At 41.6% G+C, this 13,983-nt stretch overlaps 1 protein-coding gene across 3 annotated transcripts in view; it reads left to right on the top strand.

Annotated features, from left to right (window-relative positions):
* Positions 1 to 13,983, top strand: part of KCNIP2 (potassium voltage-gated channel interacting protein 2) — a 395,028-nt gene that overhangs the window by 244,734 nt on the left and 136,311 nt on the right. The gene's annotated exons all lie outside the window — the stretch shown is intronic.

The following is a 13,983-nucleotide window of genomic DNA, read 5'->3' as shown; positions in this document are numbered from 1 at the left end:
TATAACAGGTTCTACTCTGGGGGAGAAAGAACCATAGAACCCAATAGAATGTCTATCAATATTGAGAGTTTTACACGTAAAATAGCACCTATTTTGTCTCAACTCCATGTTACTAAAAGTTGTGCAATCACATGGAATATTTGCGTATTTCCCCTGTAAACTTAATTCTTATACATTGTACTTTTATATTTGGCATTACTAATAAAATAAAACACATTGTCCTTGGTTGTTCTTAAATGCACACTCTGTGCACCATTACAAATTATTGCACTGGAGGGCACTCAAAACAAAGCATGCAAGGATTATAATCCAAATAGGTGCTTACTGTGAATACCCTATCTTATTCTAGGGATAGTTCAATAAATAAAATAACATTTACTACACAACAGCACAATATATAAACATCCAACAATCTTTATTAGAAAATCTACAATATCAATAAACCATAAATTTACTCAAAAACTAGATATATTCATGCAAAGTACATTACATAAGAAAAAAAATCAGCAAAGAGGTAATTACCATAGCTATCACTATGCCAGCTAAGAACATAGAAAACTATCCAGATAATTATATAGAATTGCATACCAGATAATGGACAAACAATAGTACAATGTTATTAAAGAGGATCCTGATACCAAAAATAACAATACCCGTAAGGTTTCGGCCAATGTGCCTTTCTCAAGGGAGGAATGTGTATTCCACAGAAACATAATGTGCATTCCATAATGTGCCTTCCATAATGTGTATTCAACAGAAACATAATGTGCATTTCATGGAAGCATAATGTGTATTCCATAATGTGCATTCCATAATGTGTATTCCACAGAAATATAATGTGCATTCCATAATGTGCATTCCATAATGTGCATTCCATAATGTGTATTCCATAATGTGCATTCCATAATGTGTATTCCATAATGTGTATTCCACAGAAACATAATGTGCATTCCATAATGTGTATTCCATAATGTGCATTCCATAATGTGCATTCCATAATGTGTATTCCATAATGTGCATTCCATAATGTGTATTCCACAGAAACATAATGTGTATTCCATAATATGCATTCCATAATGTGCATTCCATAATGTGTATTCCACAGAAACATAATGTGCATTCCATAATGTGCATTCCATAATGTGCATTCCATAATGTGTATTCCATAATGTGTATTCCATACTGTGCATTCCATAATGTGTATTCCACAGAAACATAATGTGCATTCCATAATGTGCATTCCATAATGTGTATTCCATAATGTGTATTCCACAGAAACATAATGTGTATTCCATAATGTTCATTCCATAATGTGTATTCCACAGAAACATAATGTGCATTCCATAATGTGCATTCCATAATTTGCATTCCATAATGTGTATTCCATAATGTGCATTCCATAATGTGTATTCCATAATGTGTATTCCACAGAAATATAATGTGCATTCCATAATGTGCATTCCATAATGTGCATTCCATAATGTGTATTCCACAGAAATATAATGTGCATTCCATAATGTATATTCCATAATGTGTATCCCATAATGTGCATTCCATAATGTGTATTCCACAGAAATATAATGTGCATTCCATAATGTGTATTCCATAATGTGCATTCCATAATGTGTATTCCATAATGTGTATTCCACAGAAACATAATGTGTATTCCATAATGTGTATTCCATAATGTGTATTCCACAGAAACATAATGTGCATTCCATAATGTGCATTCCATAATGTGTATTCCACAAAAACATAATGTGTATTCCATAATGTGCATTCCATAATGTGTATTCCATAATGTGTATTCCATAATGTGTATTCCATAATGTGTATTCCACAGAAACAGAATGTGCATTCCATAATGTGTATTCCATAATGTGTATTCCATAATGTGTATTCCATAATGTGTATTCCACAGAAACAGAATGTGTATTCCATAATGTGTATTCCATAATGTGCATTCCATAATGTGCATTCCATAATCTGTATTCCATGGAAACATAACGCATCCCATAATATGCATTCCATAATGTGCATTCCATAACGTGCATTCCATAATATGTATTACATAATGTGCATTCCACAGAAACATAATGTGTATTCCATAATGTGCATTCCATAATGTGTATTCCATAATGTGTATTCCATAATGTGTATTCCATAATGTGTATTCCACAGAAACAGAATGTGCATTCCATAATGTGTATTCCATAATGTGTATTCCACAGAAACAGAATGTGTATTCCATAATGTGCATTCCATAATGTGCATTCCATAATGTGCATTCCATAATCTGTATTCCATGGAAACATAACGCATCCCATAATATGCATTCCATAATGTGCATTCCATAACGTGCATTCCATAATATGTATTACATAATGTGCATTCCACAGAAACATAATGTGCATTTCATGGAAACATAATGTGCATTCCATAATGTGCATTCCATAATGTGTATTCCACAGAAAAATAATGTGTATTCCATAATGTGCATTCCATAATGTGCATTCCATAATCTGTATTCCATGGAAACATAACGTGCATCCCATAATATGCATTCCATAACGTGCATTCCATAACGTGCATTCCATAATATGTATTACATAATGTGCATTCCACAGAAACATAATGTGCATTTCATGGAAACATAATGTGCATTCCACAATGTGCATTCCATAATGTGCATTCCATAATGTGCATTCCGTGGAAACATAATGTGCATTCCACAATGTGCATTCTACAATGTGCATTCCATAATGTGTATTCTATAATGTGTATTCCATATTGTGCATGCCACAGAAACATAATATGCATTCCATAGCATGCATTCCATGGCAAGCCAGTTCCACACTAGTGAAATAAAACTCTTTGACATTTATTTTGGTTTTGCGGCTCCTTATTGTTTTTCTTTTGGCGGTGGACTGAAGGCTTTAAGGTTAAACACATCATTAACAGATTATCCCCTGACGTTAAGCCAGCGCCATGGACCTCTTGGCACCATAACTACTTTATTCTGGTTAAGTTGCTGTGGTGCCCAGAGTGTTCCTTTAAAGATATCTTTATATGATACACAATTAAAAAAAATACTTTTTAAAAAACTTTTATAATGAATTTAAGGTTAATTAAAAGGGGTGACAGTCTGTTTTAGGTTGTTATTTTTTATTCTCTTATTTATTGGGTTAGAAATATAAATATACATAAAGTATAAATCGTAATAAGCATTTCATAGATGTTGGATCTTCATAATCACCTAAATTGAACTGCTATGGATCCCTGCAATGTTGCCTCCTACTTCTTTTACCTTAAAAGTCATGGTTTGTACTTCTTTTGCAACCACCAGTTCTACATGGAACAGTTGGTGAATAGCATTCAGTCTGTCTTGTATGTCCCTTTTAGTGGCTGATGTCTCTCAGTTTGCCATACCAGGTATCATTGATGGTTTCTCCTCATCTATATTGTGGCTTCCATGTCATCTTCCAATGAGAAGGAATGAGTGTGGTTTGGTGCCATCATTTTAAGTCTCAGCCAACAGGAGGAGATCCCAATATCTGGTGTCCCCTCAGCAGGATTAACTTTTTTCTTTTTGAAATTATTCCCAATTGACTGGTTTATTGGAACAATCGGGACTTAGATAAGTGTGTTGGGCACTGAGTAACTCTGGTCATATGCTCCGTTAGTCTGCTACCATTGCCTCCAATTTCTTTTGTTTTGAATTGTGGCGAAACCAGCTTCGCCACTGTGAACTGGAGAGGCCTGGCTGCTAGCCTCCTGCCCTGCGACTACGGCCCATGGACATATTGCTCTATAAACACTATATTTGGGCATGTAATAATTTATATTGCTGCTACTGGCCCTTTAAAATCAGCGATGGACATATTGGGACTTTTGGGACTAATGTCCCTTTAAGACTTTGTAACATATCACAGTAATACTGTCTTAAATATTATGTAGGTATTTATGTGTTCAGTTAAACTGGGGATATGTAGAAATGTGTGTTTTATGTGTTAAATGTATCAGTATGTAATTTTATGTATTTTACTGTCTTTTTGCAACCATGTGGTTAATGGAGTCTGACTCTAGTCCTAGATAATTGGATTACTTCTCCAATTATCTCCAGGGCAGAAGGGAGGAAGCCGGGATGCATTGTGGGGGATGTTTTACTTCTGTTTGGGCCAGATTGTGCCATGCTGCAAGCCAGGGCCCAAAAGATACTTTTAGTAACTTTTAAACCCCTGGTCGGATTCATGCCATTTTTTAATATGTTGTTCCCCTGAATGGATTGATTGTGGATATGTATTTTTATGTGAATGTGATGTATGGTTTTAAAGTTATGAAAGTTGTGTAAAAGTATATTTTACTCTGTATGCATAATGGGATTATGTGTCACACTAAGGGGAGGGGATGTGTGGGTTGTACCATGTATCTGACTGGTTATTTTATGCCTCCCCCTGGGTGTGGCCTGTATGTGTGAGTTGGAAATAAAAGCCAGACTGGGTGTCCCAGTCTAGAGTTCTTGCTTAACCCTCAAAGCGATGTGTCGTCTCGGTCTTTGGGGGAATGGGATTGTATGCTGACTGCCAAGAGTGTAAGCCGATGTCTGCTTTTCTTGTTCAGCTGTTCCAGTGTTCGTGTGGTTCCAGTCGGGAGAATGGTGTTTGCAGTAGCTGCCTGTGCATCTGGAAAGGGGGATATCGCCTAAACTGGGTTTTATCCTCTTGTAAGTGAAACGGTCCGTTACATGAATATTTTAGCCTTATTTTTAAAGAAATATTCAAAACCAAAGAAGCCTTTTATTGTCACATACATCAGGTGCTTGTAGTAATTGGACAATTAAAGATAAAATAACAAAGTATTATACATCAACTCATCAAAGCCCATCTCTGATGTGGATTTAAGGAACATGCTGTGTTAATCTCTGCGTTAATTCACACAGAATTATTAATCAAGTAAGCCGGGAATAAAAAGAACAGCTAATTTCATATCACCATGGCCTGCATGGCTCATTCGTGGTTTGAGGAAGGGAACCAGTTGACTTGAATTGCTCACTCGACAGAAGGAAGAATGAAATTATTGTCATTCTTTCAAAACCTCTAGTCCCTCCCATGATGTTTCTTATCTCCCTGAAATATAACTTAAAGTGTGTGTATATAATTAGAATGTATATCAAATGTGCACCTTATATTTAGGTAATGCACCTCTAACTAACATATAAAGTGCGAGTGCAGCGTTTCAAAAGTGAATATAGGGACTTACCCTTAAACTTGTAACAATTATGGATACATATGAATAAATACAAAAGAGAAAAACAAATTATGGTGTAGTATGTTGGTGGATTTTTTAAACACACAATATGGTAAGTGAAAATTACTTCACAATGTGTAGAGCTTTTTCTAGATATAGGCTCTAAACTCTGTGACCTCTTGTGTCTTTTAGGTGACAAGCAACAACCTTTCTTCAAGGAATATTCTGTCAGGAGCTCTCAATATAGTACATGTAGATGAGAGACAATAAAGAGACAAAAAGCCTTCTAGGTGTAGCAGTTTCAAATTGTTTTCCAATAATATATGACCAAAAGTGGCGCTCACCTTGTTTGGAGCCTTTTGACTACTGGCTCGAGTTAAAAAGACCTGTGTCACTTTGGGGGTGACACTCCCCTAACTGGAACCTGGATATCAGTTGAAGAAGACAGGAGGGAATAAAATGTATATTCCTTTTATAGTGATGTCCCGAACGGTTCATGGCAAACATAGCTTGTTCGCGTTCGCCTCGGACGGCGAACATATGCGATGTTCGGTCTGCCCCTATTCGTCATCATTGAGCAAACTTTGACCCTGTACTTCACAGTCAGCAGACACATTCCAGACAATCAGCAGCAGACCCTCCCTCCCAGACCCTCCCACCTCCTAGACAGCATACAATTTAGATCAATTCTGAAGCTGCATTCTATTTTTTTTTTGTGTTTGTGTTTATTATACATTAGCCTCCATAGCCAGTAACCTGTGTTTATTATACATTATCCCTCATAGCCAGTAACCTGTGTTTATTATACATTATCCCCCCCCCATAGCCAGTAACCTGTGTTTATTATACATTATCACCCCATAGCCAGTAACCTGTGTTTATTATACATTATCCCCCATAGCCAGTAACCTGTGTTTATTATGCATTATCCTCCCCATAGCCAGTAACCTGTGTTTATTATACATTATCCTCCCATAGCCAGTAACCTGTGTTTATTATATATTATCCTACCATAGCCAGTAACCTGTGTTTATTATACATTATCCTCCTATAGCCAGTAACCTGTGTTTATTATACATTATCCTCCCATAACCAGTAACCTGTGTTTATTATACATTATCCCCTCATAGCCAGTAACCTGTGCTTATTATTCATTATCTCCCCCATAGCCAGTAACCTGTGTTTATTATACATTATCCCCCCACAACCGAATAGTTTTGTGCGCTCCCCCCCCCCCCCCCCCGACACCCCCAAGGTAAGGGGCACATCACTCAGCAGGGAAAGGGGCCATGAGACACAACGTCACAATACCGAAGAATAGATACGAGAAGCCAGACACACACTCATGACAGAGCACCCCTATCTCACTATGAATGCCTGACAGACCCTACACATGCATTACTGTGCGGAACTACCCCATATATCCTGCAACTTTACATCCCGCATACCAGCACTACAAGCCAGGTCCCTCGGATCACTACTCACCCGTACGACTATACAACTCACGTAAGCTACACCCCGACTGAACTTGATAGACTACTCTCGGATAACACCACACATAAAACACTACTCCTAAGATTGTGTTGTATCCATGTCTCGGGTCTTTCATTTAGAATAGGGGCAGCTTCGGTCTCCTTCAACACTGACACTTCAGTGCATATTATTAAAAGATTGGGCAGATGGAAATCCTCAGTCTACAACCGATATATTCCTCATCCCGAGAAAGAAATGAGGAAAGCTTTTAAAAGTTTGGCTTTGTAAATTTGATGCAATAAGTGTGTTTTTCTTTAATACCTTTTCACCCTCTTTGCATGAACCCGATTTACATATATTACTAATATGTTTCTGAACATATATATTATATTATTCACTCACTCACTCACTCTCTGGGCCGGCCTAAGACATCATGCTGCCTAGGTCCAACCAGGGCTGGTGCTTGGATTTTTAGGTACATAGGCGAAGAAGCATTTTTCCGCCCCCTTCCTCCCCCCCTAAAAACAAATCTTCACCTATGTGCCTCTTAACCAGCCCCTCTCCCCTCCCCGACCTTTAGTGTTCCCTTTCCTGTCCCTTAGTGTTCTTCTCCCCTTCCCCCTCTTTTCCCTGTCTCTTGGTGTTTCTCTCCCATTCCCCCCCTGTCCCTTGGTGCACCCCACACCCCTTTAGTGGTCACACTCACACTCCCCTTCCGGGTGTGCCTCCTACCTCTATTGTTGCATTGCCGAGCGGAGCAGATCCCCTAAAGGAGCTTCAGTTTTCTGTACCCGGCCGGACTGACAGGGAGTGCTCTCTCTGTGAGCACCTCCTATCAGTCTGGCCAGGTACAGGAAGCAGAAGCTCCTGTACCGCGCTCTGCTCTGCTACACTCTGTACACACTGACAGTCACACACTCAATGACAAACACACAGACGTCACTGACAGACACAGATTCAATGATCTGACACACACTCATTCATTGACACTGACAGACCCACACTGATTGACACTCATTGACAGACACACTGATAGTCACACACAGACTCAATGACAAACATACTCTCACTGATTTGACAGACACACACTCATCATACACTGACAGACACACTCATACACTCACATGCACACACACTCATACAATCACTCACAGACACACACAAACGCACTCACACACACACTCAGTCACTCACAGACAGACGCTGTCACTCACAGACAGACGCTGTCACTCACAGACACACACGCTGTCACTCACAGACAGACTCTGTCACTCACAGACACACACGCTGTCACTCACAGACACACGCTGTCACTCACAGACACACACTCTGTCACTCACAGACACACACACTGTCACTCACAGACAGACACTCACACACAGACACACGCTGTCACTCACAGACACACACGCTGTCACTCACAGACACACGCTGTCACTCACAGACACACACGCTGTCACTCACAGACAGACACTCACACACAGACACGCGCTGTCACTCACAGACACACACGCTGTCACTCACAGACAAACGCTGTCACTCACAGACACACACAATGTCACTCACAGACACAGACACTCACACACAGACACATGACATACATTCACTAATTATTTTAATAAATGAAAATTTTCCACCCAGCCTCCCTACCTGGAGAGCTGGTGTGGATGATGGATCATTCCCTGTGGTCCAGTGGGGCTGCTGGGCGGCGTGCGGCAGTGCTGTCATCAGGCGCGGCGAGGGAGCTCTAATATCACCGCTCTGCTCCCTCGCGGGCTGTCTGTTAATACCGCGGGAGCCGGAATATGACGTCAATATCCGGCTCCCATGGCATCAGCAGACAGCGCACAAGGGAGCAGAGCGGTGAGATTAGAGCTCCCTTGCCGCGCCTTATCACATCACAGCACTGCCGCGCCGGGGTCCAGATGGTGGCCGCCAGGAGGGAGAGATTCCCTCCTGCCGGCCACTGAAATATTGCGCCCCCAGAGCCCGTGCGCCATAAGGCGCCCACCTGTGCCGCCTTATGGACGCGCCGGCCCTGGGTCCAACAATAAATGACTATGGGGGCAGTGGCGTACATACCGGGGTCGCAGGGGTCGCGGCTGCGACCAGGCCCGGACCACCAGGGGGCCCGGCCGCCCTGCGACCCAGGTATGTATGTCACTGGGCCAGCCTCTTCTCCTGGGGGGCCCAGGAGCCGGCCACCTCAGGGCCCCCCGAGGCTGGCCCTGCTGTCACCCGGCTGGCCGGTCCTGCGGGCGCGCGAGGGAGCACTGTCTCCTGGGTGCTTCCTCTTCAGCTCCCTCGCGCACCGCAATGATACCGGAGCCGGAAGATGACGTCAGAGGAAGAGGAAGCACCCAGGGGAGAGTGCTCCCTCGCGCGCCCGCAGGACCGGCCAGCCGGGTGACAGCAGGGCCAGCAACACCACTGGACCCCAGGGAATCCCCTCAGCTCTCCCACAGGTAAGGAGGCTGGGGGGATTTTAAAAAAAATGTGTTTGTGAGTGTGAGTGTGTGTTAGTGTGAGTGTATGTTTGTGTGTGTTTGTGAGTGTGTGTTAGAGTGTGAGTGTATGTTAGTGTGTGTTTGTGAGTGTGAGTGTGTGTTAGAGTGTGTGTGTGAGTGTGAGTGTGTGTTAGTGAGTGTGTTAGTTAGTGTGTGTGTGTGTGTGTGTTAGTGTGTGTGAGTGTATGTTAGTGTGTTAGAGTGAGTGTGTGTTAGAGCGTGAGTGTGTGTTAGTGAGTGTGTGTGAGTGTATGTTAGTGTGTGTTAGTGTGTGTGAGTGTGTGTTAGCATGTGAGCGTGTGTTAGAGTGTGTGTTAGAGTGTGAGTGTATGTTAGAGTGTGAGTGTGTGTTAGAGTGTGTGTTAGAGTGTGTGTTTGAGTGTGTTAGTGAGTGTGTGTTAGTCTTAGAGTGTGTGTGTGTGTGTGTGTGTGTGTATGTTAATGTGTGAGTGTGTTAGTGTGTGTGTGAGTGTGTGTTAGTGTATGTGTGTGTGTGTTAGATTGTGTGTTAGTGTGTGTGTCTGTTACTGAGTATGTTTGTGTGCATCTGTTAGTGAGTGTGTATGTATGTCTGTCACTGAGTGTGTGTCTGTCAGTAAATGTGTGCGTCTGTTCATGAGTGTGTGTGTGTTTTAAGCACTTACCTTTCTCCAGCGCCGGACTCCCTTGGCGCTGGGAATCTCTCCGCCCCGATCCGCCTCTCAGCTCCGAATGCGCATGCGTGGCAAGAGCCACGCGCGCATTCAAACCGCCCATAGGAAAGCATTACTCAATGCTTTCCTATGGACGTTCAGCGTCTTCTCACTGTGATTTTCACAGTGAGAATCGCAGAAAATCCTCTAGCGGCTGTCAATGAGACAGCCACTAGAGACTGGATCAATCTCAGTGAAACATAGCAGTTTCTCTGAAACTCCTATGTTTTCAGCTGCAGGGTTAAAACTAGAGACCTGGCACCCAGACCACTTCATTGAACTGATGTGATCTGGGTGTCTGTAGTGGTCCTTTAAGTGTATGTGTTTATGCATGCACAGGCGTACATACCGCGGTCACACAGGTCGCAGCCCTGCGACCCGGTGCCCGCCGCCATGTGTTGCGGCCCCAGCCCGCGCAGAGAAAGCGCGCGCGTGCGGGGGGGCCCACGGATCAGTTTTCGCACCGGGGCCCCATGGGCTGTGTGTACGCCACTGTATGGGGGATAATGTATAATAAACACAGGTTACTGGCTATGGGGGGGATAATGTATAATAAACACAGGTTACTGGCTATGGGAGGATAATGTATAATAAACACAGGTTACTGGCTATGGGAGGATAATGTATAATAATAACAGGTTACTGGCTATGGGAGGGATAATGTATAATAAACACAGGTTACTGGCTATGGGAGGATAATGTATAATAAACACAGGTTACTGGCTATGGGATGGATAATGTATAATAAACACAGGTTACTGGCTATGGGGGGGGGGATAATGTATAATAAGCACAGGTTACTGGCTATGGGAGGATAATGTATAATAAACACAGGTTACTGGCTATGGGAGGAATAATGTATAATAAACACAGGTTACTGGCTATGGTGGGATAATGTATAATAAACACAGGTTACTGGCTATGGGAGGGATAATGTATAATAAGCACAGGTTACTGGCTATGGGGGGGATAATGTATAATAAACACAGGTTACTGGCTATGGGAGGATAATGTATAATAAACACAGGTTACTGGCTATGGGGGGATAATGTATAATAAGCACAGGTTACTGGCTATGGGAGGATAATGTATAATAAACACAGGTTACTGGCTATGGGAGGATAATGTATAATATACACAGGTTACTGGCTATGGGAGGAATAATGTATAATAAACACAGGTTACTGGCTATGGGGGGAGTATCAGAGACTCGGCAATAAGGAGATCTAACGTAATTTGCTCATTCAGACAGTTACTCACAGCATCGGACGTCCTTATTCCTGACCTGATGAAATTTGCATCAGTGGTCCACTTGTGGCTGTGAAAATGACATGTAAACCCAGGTCACTGTGCAGCCCTCTTTGGGTGGAACTGACCTGAAAAAGCTGCTCTTTATGGGGACGTTTCTCCGGTGTCCTCAAGAGCCAGAGCTCAGGATATCAGGGGTCCAAAATTAGTTACTATCCCTGCAGTAAGTGGGAGATTTTCCTGCAGAATGCAAAAACAGAATAGCAGTCTCATCGGTCCAAAAATGCAGTCGACACTGAGAGGGCACGGCAGTCCTCCTTCCGAAGAAACCAAAAGACATATAGGAGTCACAGCTCAATCAGCCTCACAACCGATTGACAAACGTTTTATTCCTTAATTAAAACACAGCACAGTAACAGAGGGGAGAACCAGGCACTTACACATTACCATGATCATGATGGGGAACAAGATTGAAATAGGGAAAGTAATTACAAAAATTTGACACCATTGAGCTACTAACGGATAAGCATCTTTGAAATTAACTATTTATTGGAAAACTAATGAAAAAAATAAAATTTACAAAGAAACAAAAGGGCAAAAAACGTGCAATATTCCACGTGGAAACAATAGGCAAAATTTACATATGGAATTTTTTATTGTTACTGGCATTGTGCCCCCACCATGAGAGATGGCTCTGAGGAAGTTTAAGATCAGTGGGAAATGTAAAGCATCCTCTATTTAGTGTCCCCCCTCTGTAGAGTTGTAAGCCCCGCTGACTCCCAGGTAAGGAATCCACTCCATCTCTCGCAGGGAGGCTGGGTGGATTTAAATTAAAATTTTAAAAACAAATACTAATTTGTGTGTGTTGGCAGTCACAGTCCTAAGCATCTGGAGTACAAATGCAGCCCAAGTCAGTGTAGATTGACCATTGGAAGGGCCCTAATTCTACCTGAAGACAGCCACTGGAGAGACTGAGCCAGCAATCACACGTATACAGAGTAGAGTCATTTATTCTAGAACTATTGCAGTCTTATTTACTAAGGTGAAAATTCTAAGTGAACTTAAAATTTAAACTCAGAATAATCCAGCTGGAAACATGATCTAAATCAGCTGTTCTTTCAGTTAAGATTCTCGGGCCTTAAATGGGAAACTCACTTTGAATTCACCTTGAACTCTCCCTTTGGTAAATAACCCCATTATTGTTGCTTTACAAAGTAATTGTGTTACCGTAGATCAGCATTCTCTTTAAAAGGTTAAATGTATAAATATACTCACAAACTCGATAGAGCACTTTTCCACTGCTTCCTTTTATGAAAAGCTTCTATTTATTTACACTGACATTTAAAAGACACTTCCCGTAGAGTTTTTATACGTACGAGCCATTTCTCCATGGAGCTTTCTGTGTGATTCTGGAGATAATTTTCACTTTATGTCCGTTTTCTTCATTTTCATCTGTTAAACTCTCCCTTGAGACTAGATCACGAGCATTTCGCTGGTTTCATGCCAATGAATGGCTGTGCGGCTTTCCATGGAAAATTGTATTCAAAATATGCAGTTTTAAAAGACCTACTTTGGCTAATTATTCCGAGGGATGAGCAAAGAATTGAATGTGATCTTGCTGTTCACGTAAAGTTTTCTTTGTTTTTGTTTTGTTTTCTCCTGCACCCCCTGTTTTGTTGTAGCTTTTTATCTCTCAGTTTCGGCAATAGGAAAGCCAGAAACGTGACCGCCTGATGCAGAAGAAAGACAGCACACTCTAGGAATTGAAAGAAAAGTTACGGAGTTTAGGGACAATTCCATTGGGCTCAAATTGCCTTGTGTTATTACATTTAAGAGATTCTAATATCCAATCATCACATTAGATGTCCATTTCCCCAACTGGAAACCTCTTAACACTTTTTGGCCAAAGCATTTGTACCATCTCTACAGATGGTTCAATGATAAAATGTCTCCTCCCCACACAAGCCTCCCTGCATGTATAATCTACTGGGGGGATATCTGATCAAGGCTCGAGGGCACTGTCTCTGCATTACTGTGCCCTCTATATCCAAAAGAGGGCACCCTGTGTCTAATAAGTCTAACAAGGAACCGAGTACTGAAGGGAGATACGTGTCATTGGATCCAACTTAATCATCCGAAAGTGCACTTATCACACACAGATTTTATCAGTGGAAAATCACTGAGAAGATTAGAGATAGACTAAAAAAGTATTATATTTAAGTAGCCTTGTTAAATGTGAAGCTGTATGTTTGTGTGTGTGCTGTTTCTTAATCTGTATTTTGTATAAATGTTGGTCTTTACGGCAGCACCACTGCTGAGATATTCCCATTTTTATCTAAGAAATGATTTATGAACAATTTATAAACATAATTTCTAAATAAAATGCTTATAGAGACTGCATTGTAATTCTAACTCAAATTCCAACTCAATCAAATGTTATCATAAGACACGGTAAAATCCCAATTTGACAAACTTGAGAAAAGGACGAATTTCCGGCATCATGCTTTGTCAGTTCCCACAGCTGTTGCTAGCCATGGATGTGAGAATGCAGCACTGACATGGGTTTCTGATTGAGGAAGTGCCAGGAGATGAAGAAAGAAGATGGTGGCGCCCAAGGTGACAGCTTCAGGTAAGTCTAACTTACCTTTGCTGCACCCCTAAACCACCACACTCCAACTAAAGTTGGCACTATTGGGAGTCTTTGCAAAATAAGCAGAGTAACCGCAAAGCATAGTTCTCACTAAGGTAATCATCCTTGGTTCTTCGTGACCCACCACTGAATCTACTAAGTAAATCATACTCCATATTGCCCCATA

This window comes from Pelobates fuscus, chromosome 10 (genome assembly GCF_036172605.1).
Source record: "Pelobates fuscus isolate aPelFus1 chromosome 10, aPelFus1.pri, whole genome shotgun sequence".
Taxonomy (NCBI): domain Eukaryota; kingdom Metazoa; phylum Chordata; class Amphibia; order Anura; family Pelobatidae; genus Pelobates; species Pelobates fuscus.
This window is presented reverse-complemented; position numbering and strand designations above follow the sequence as displayed.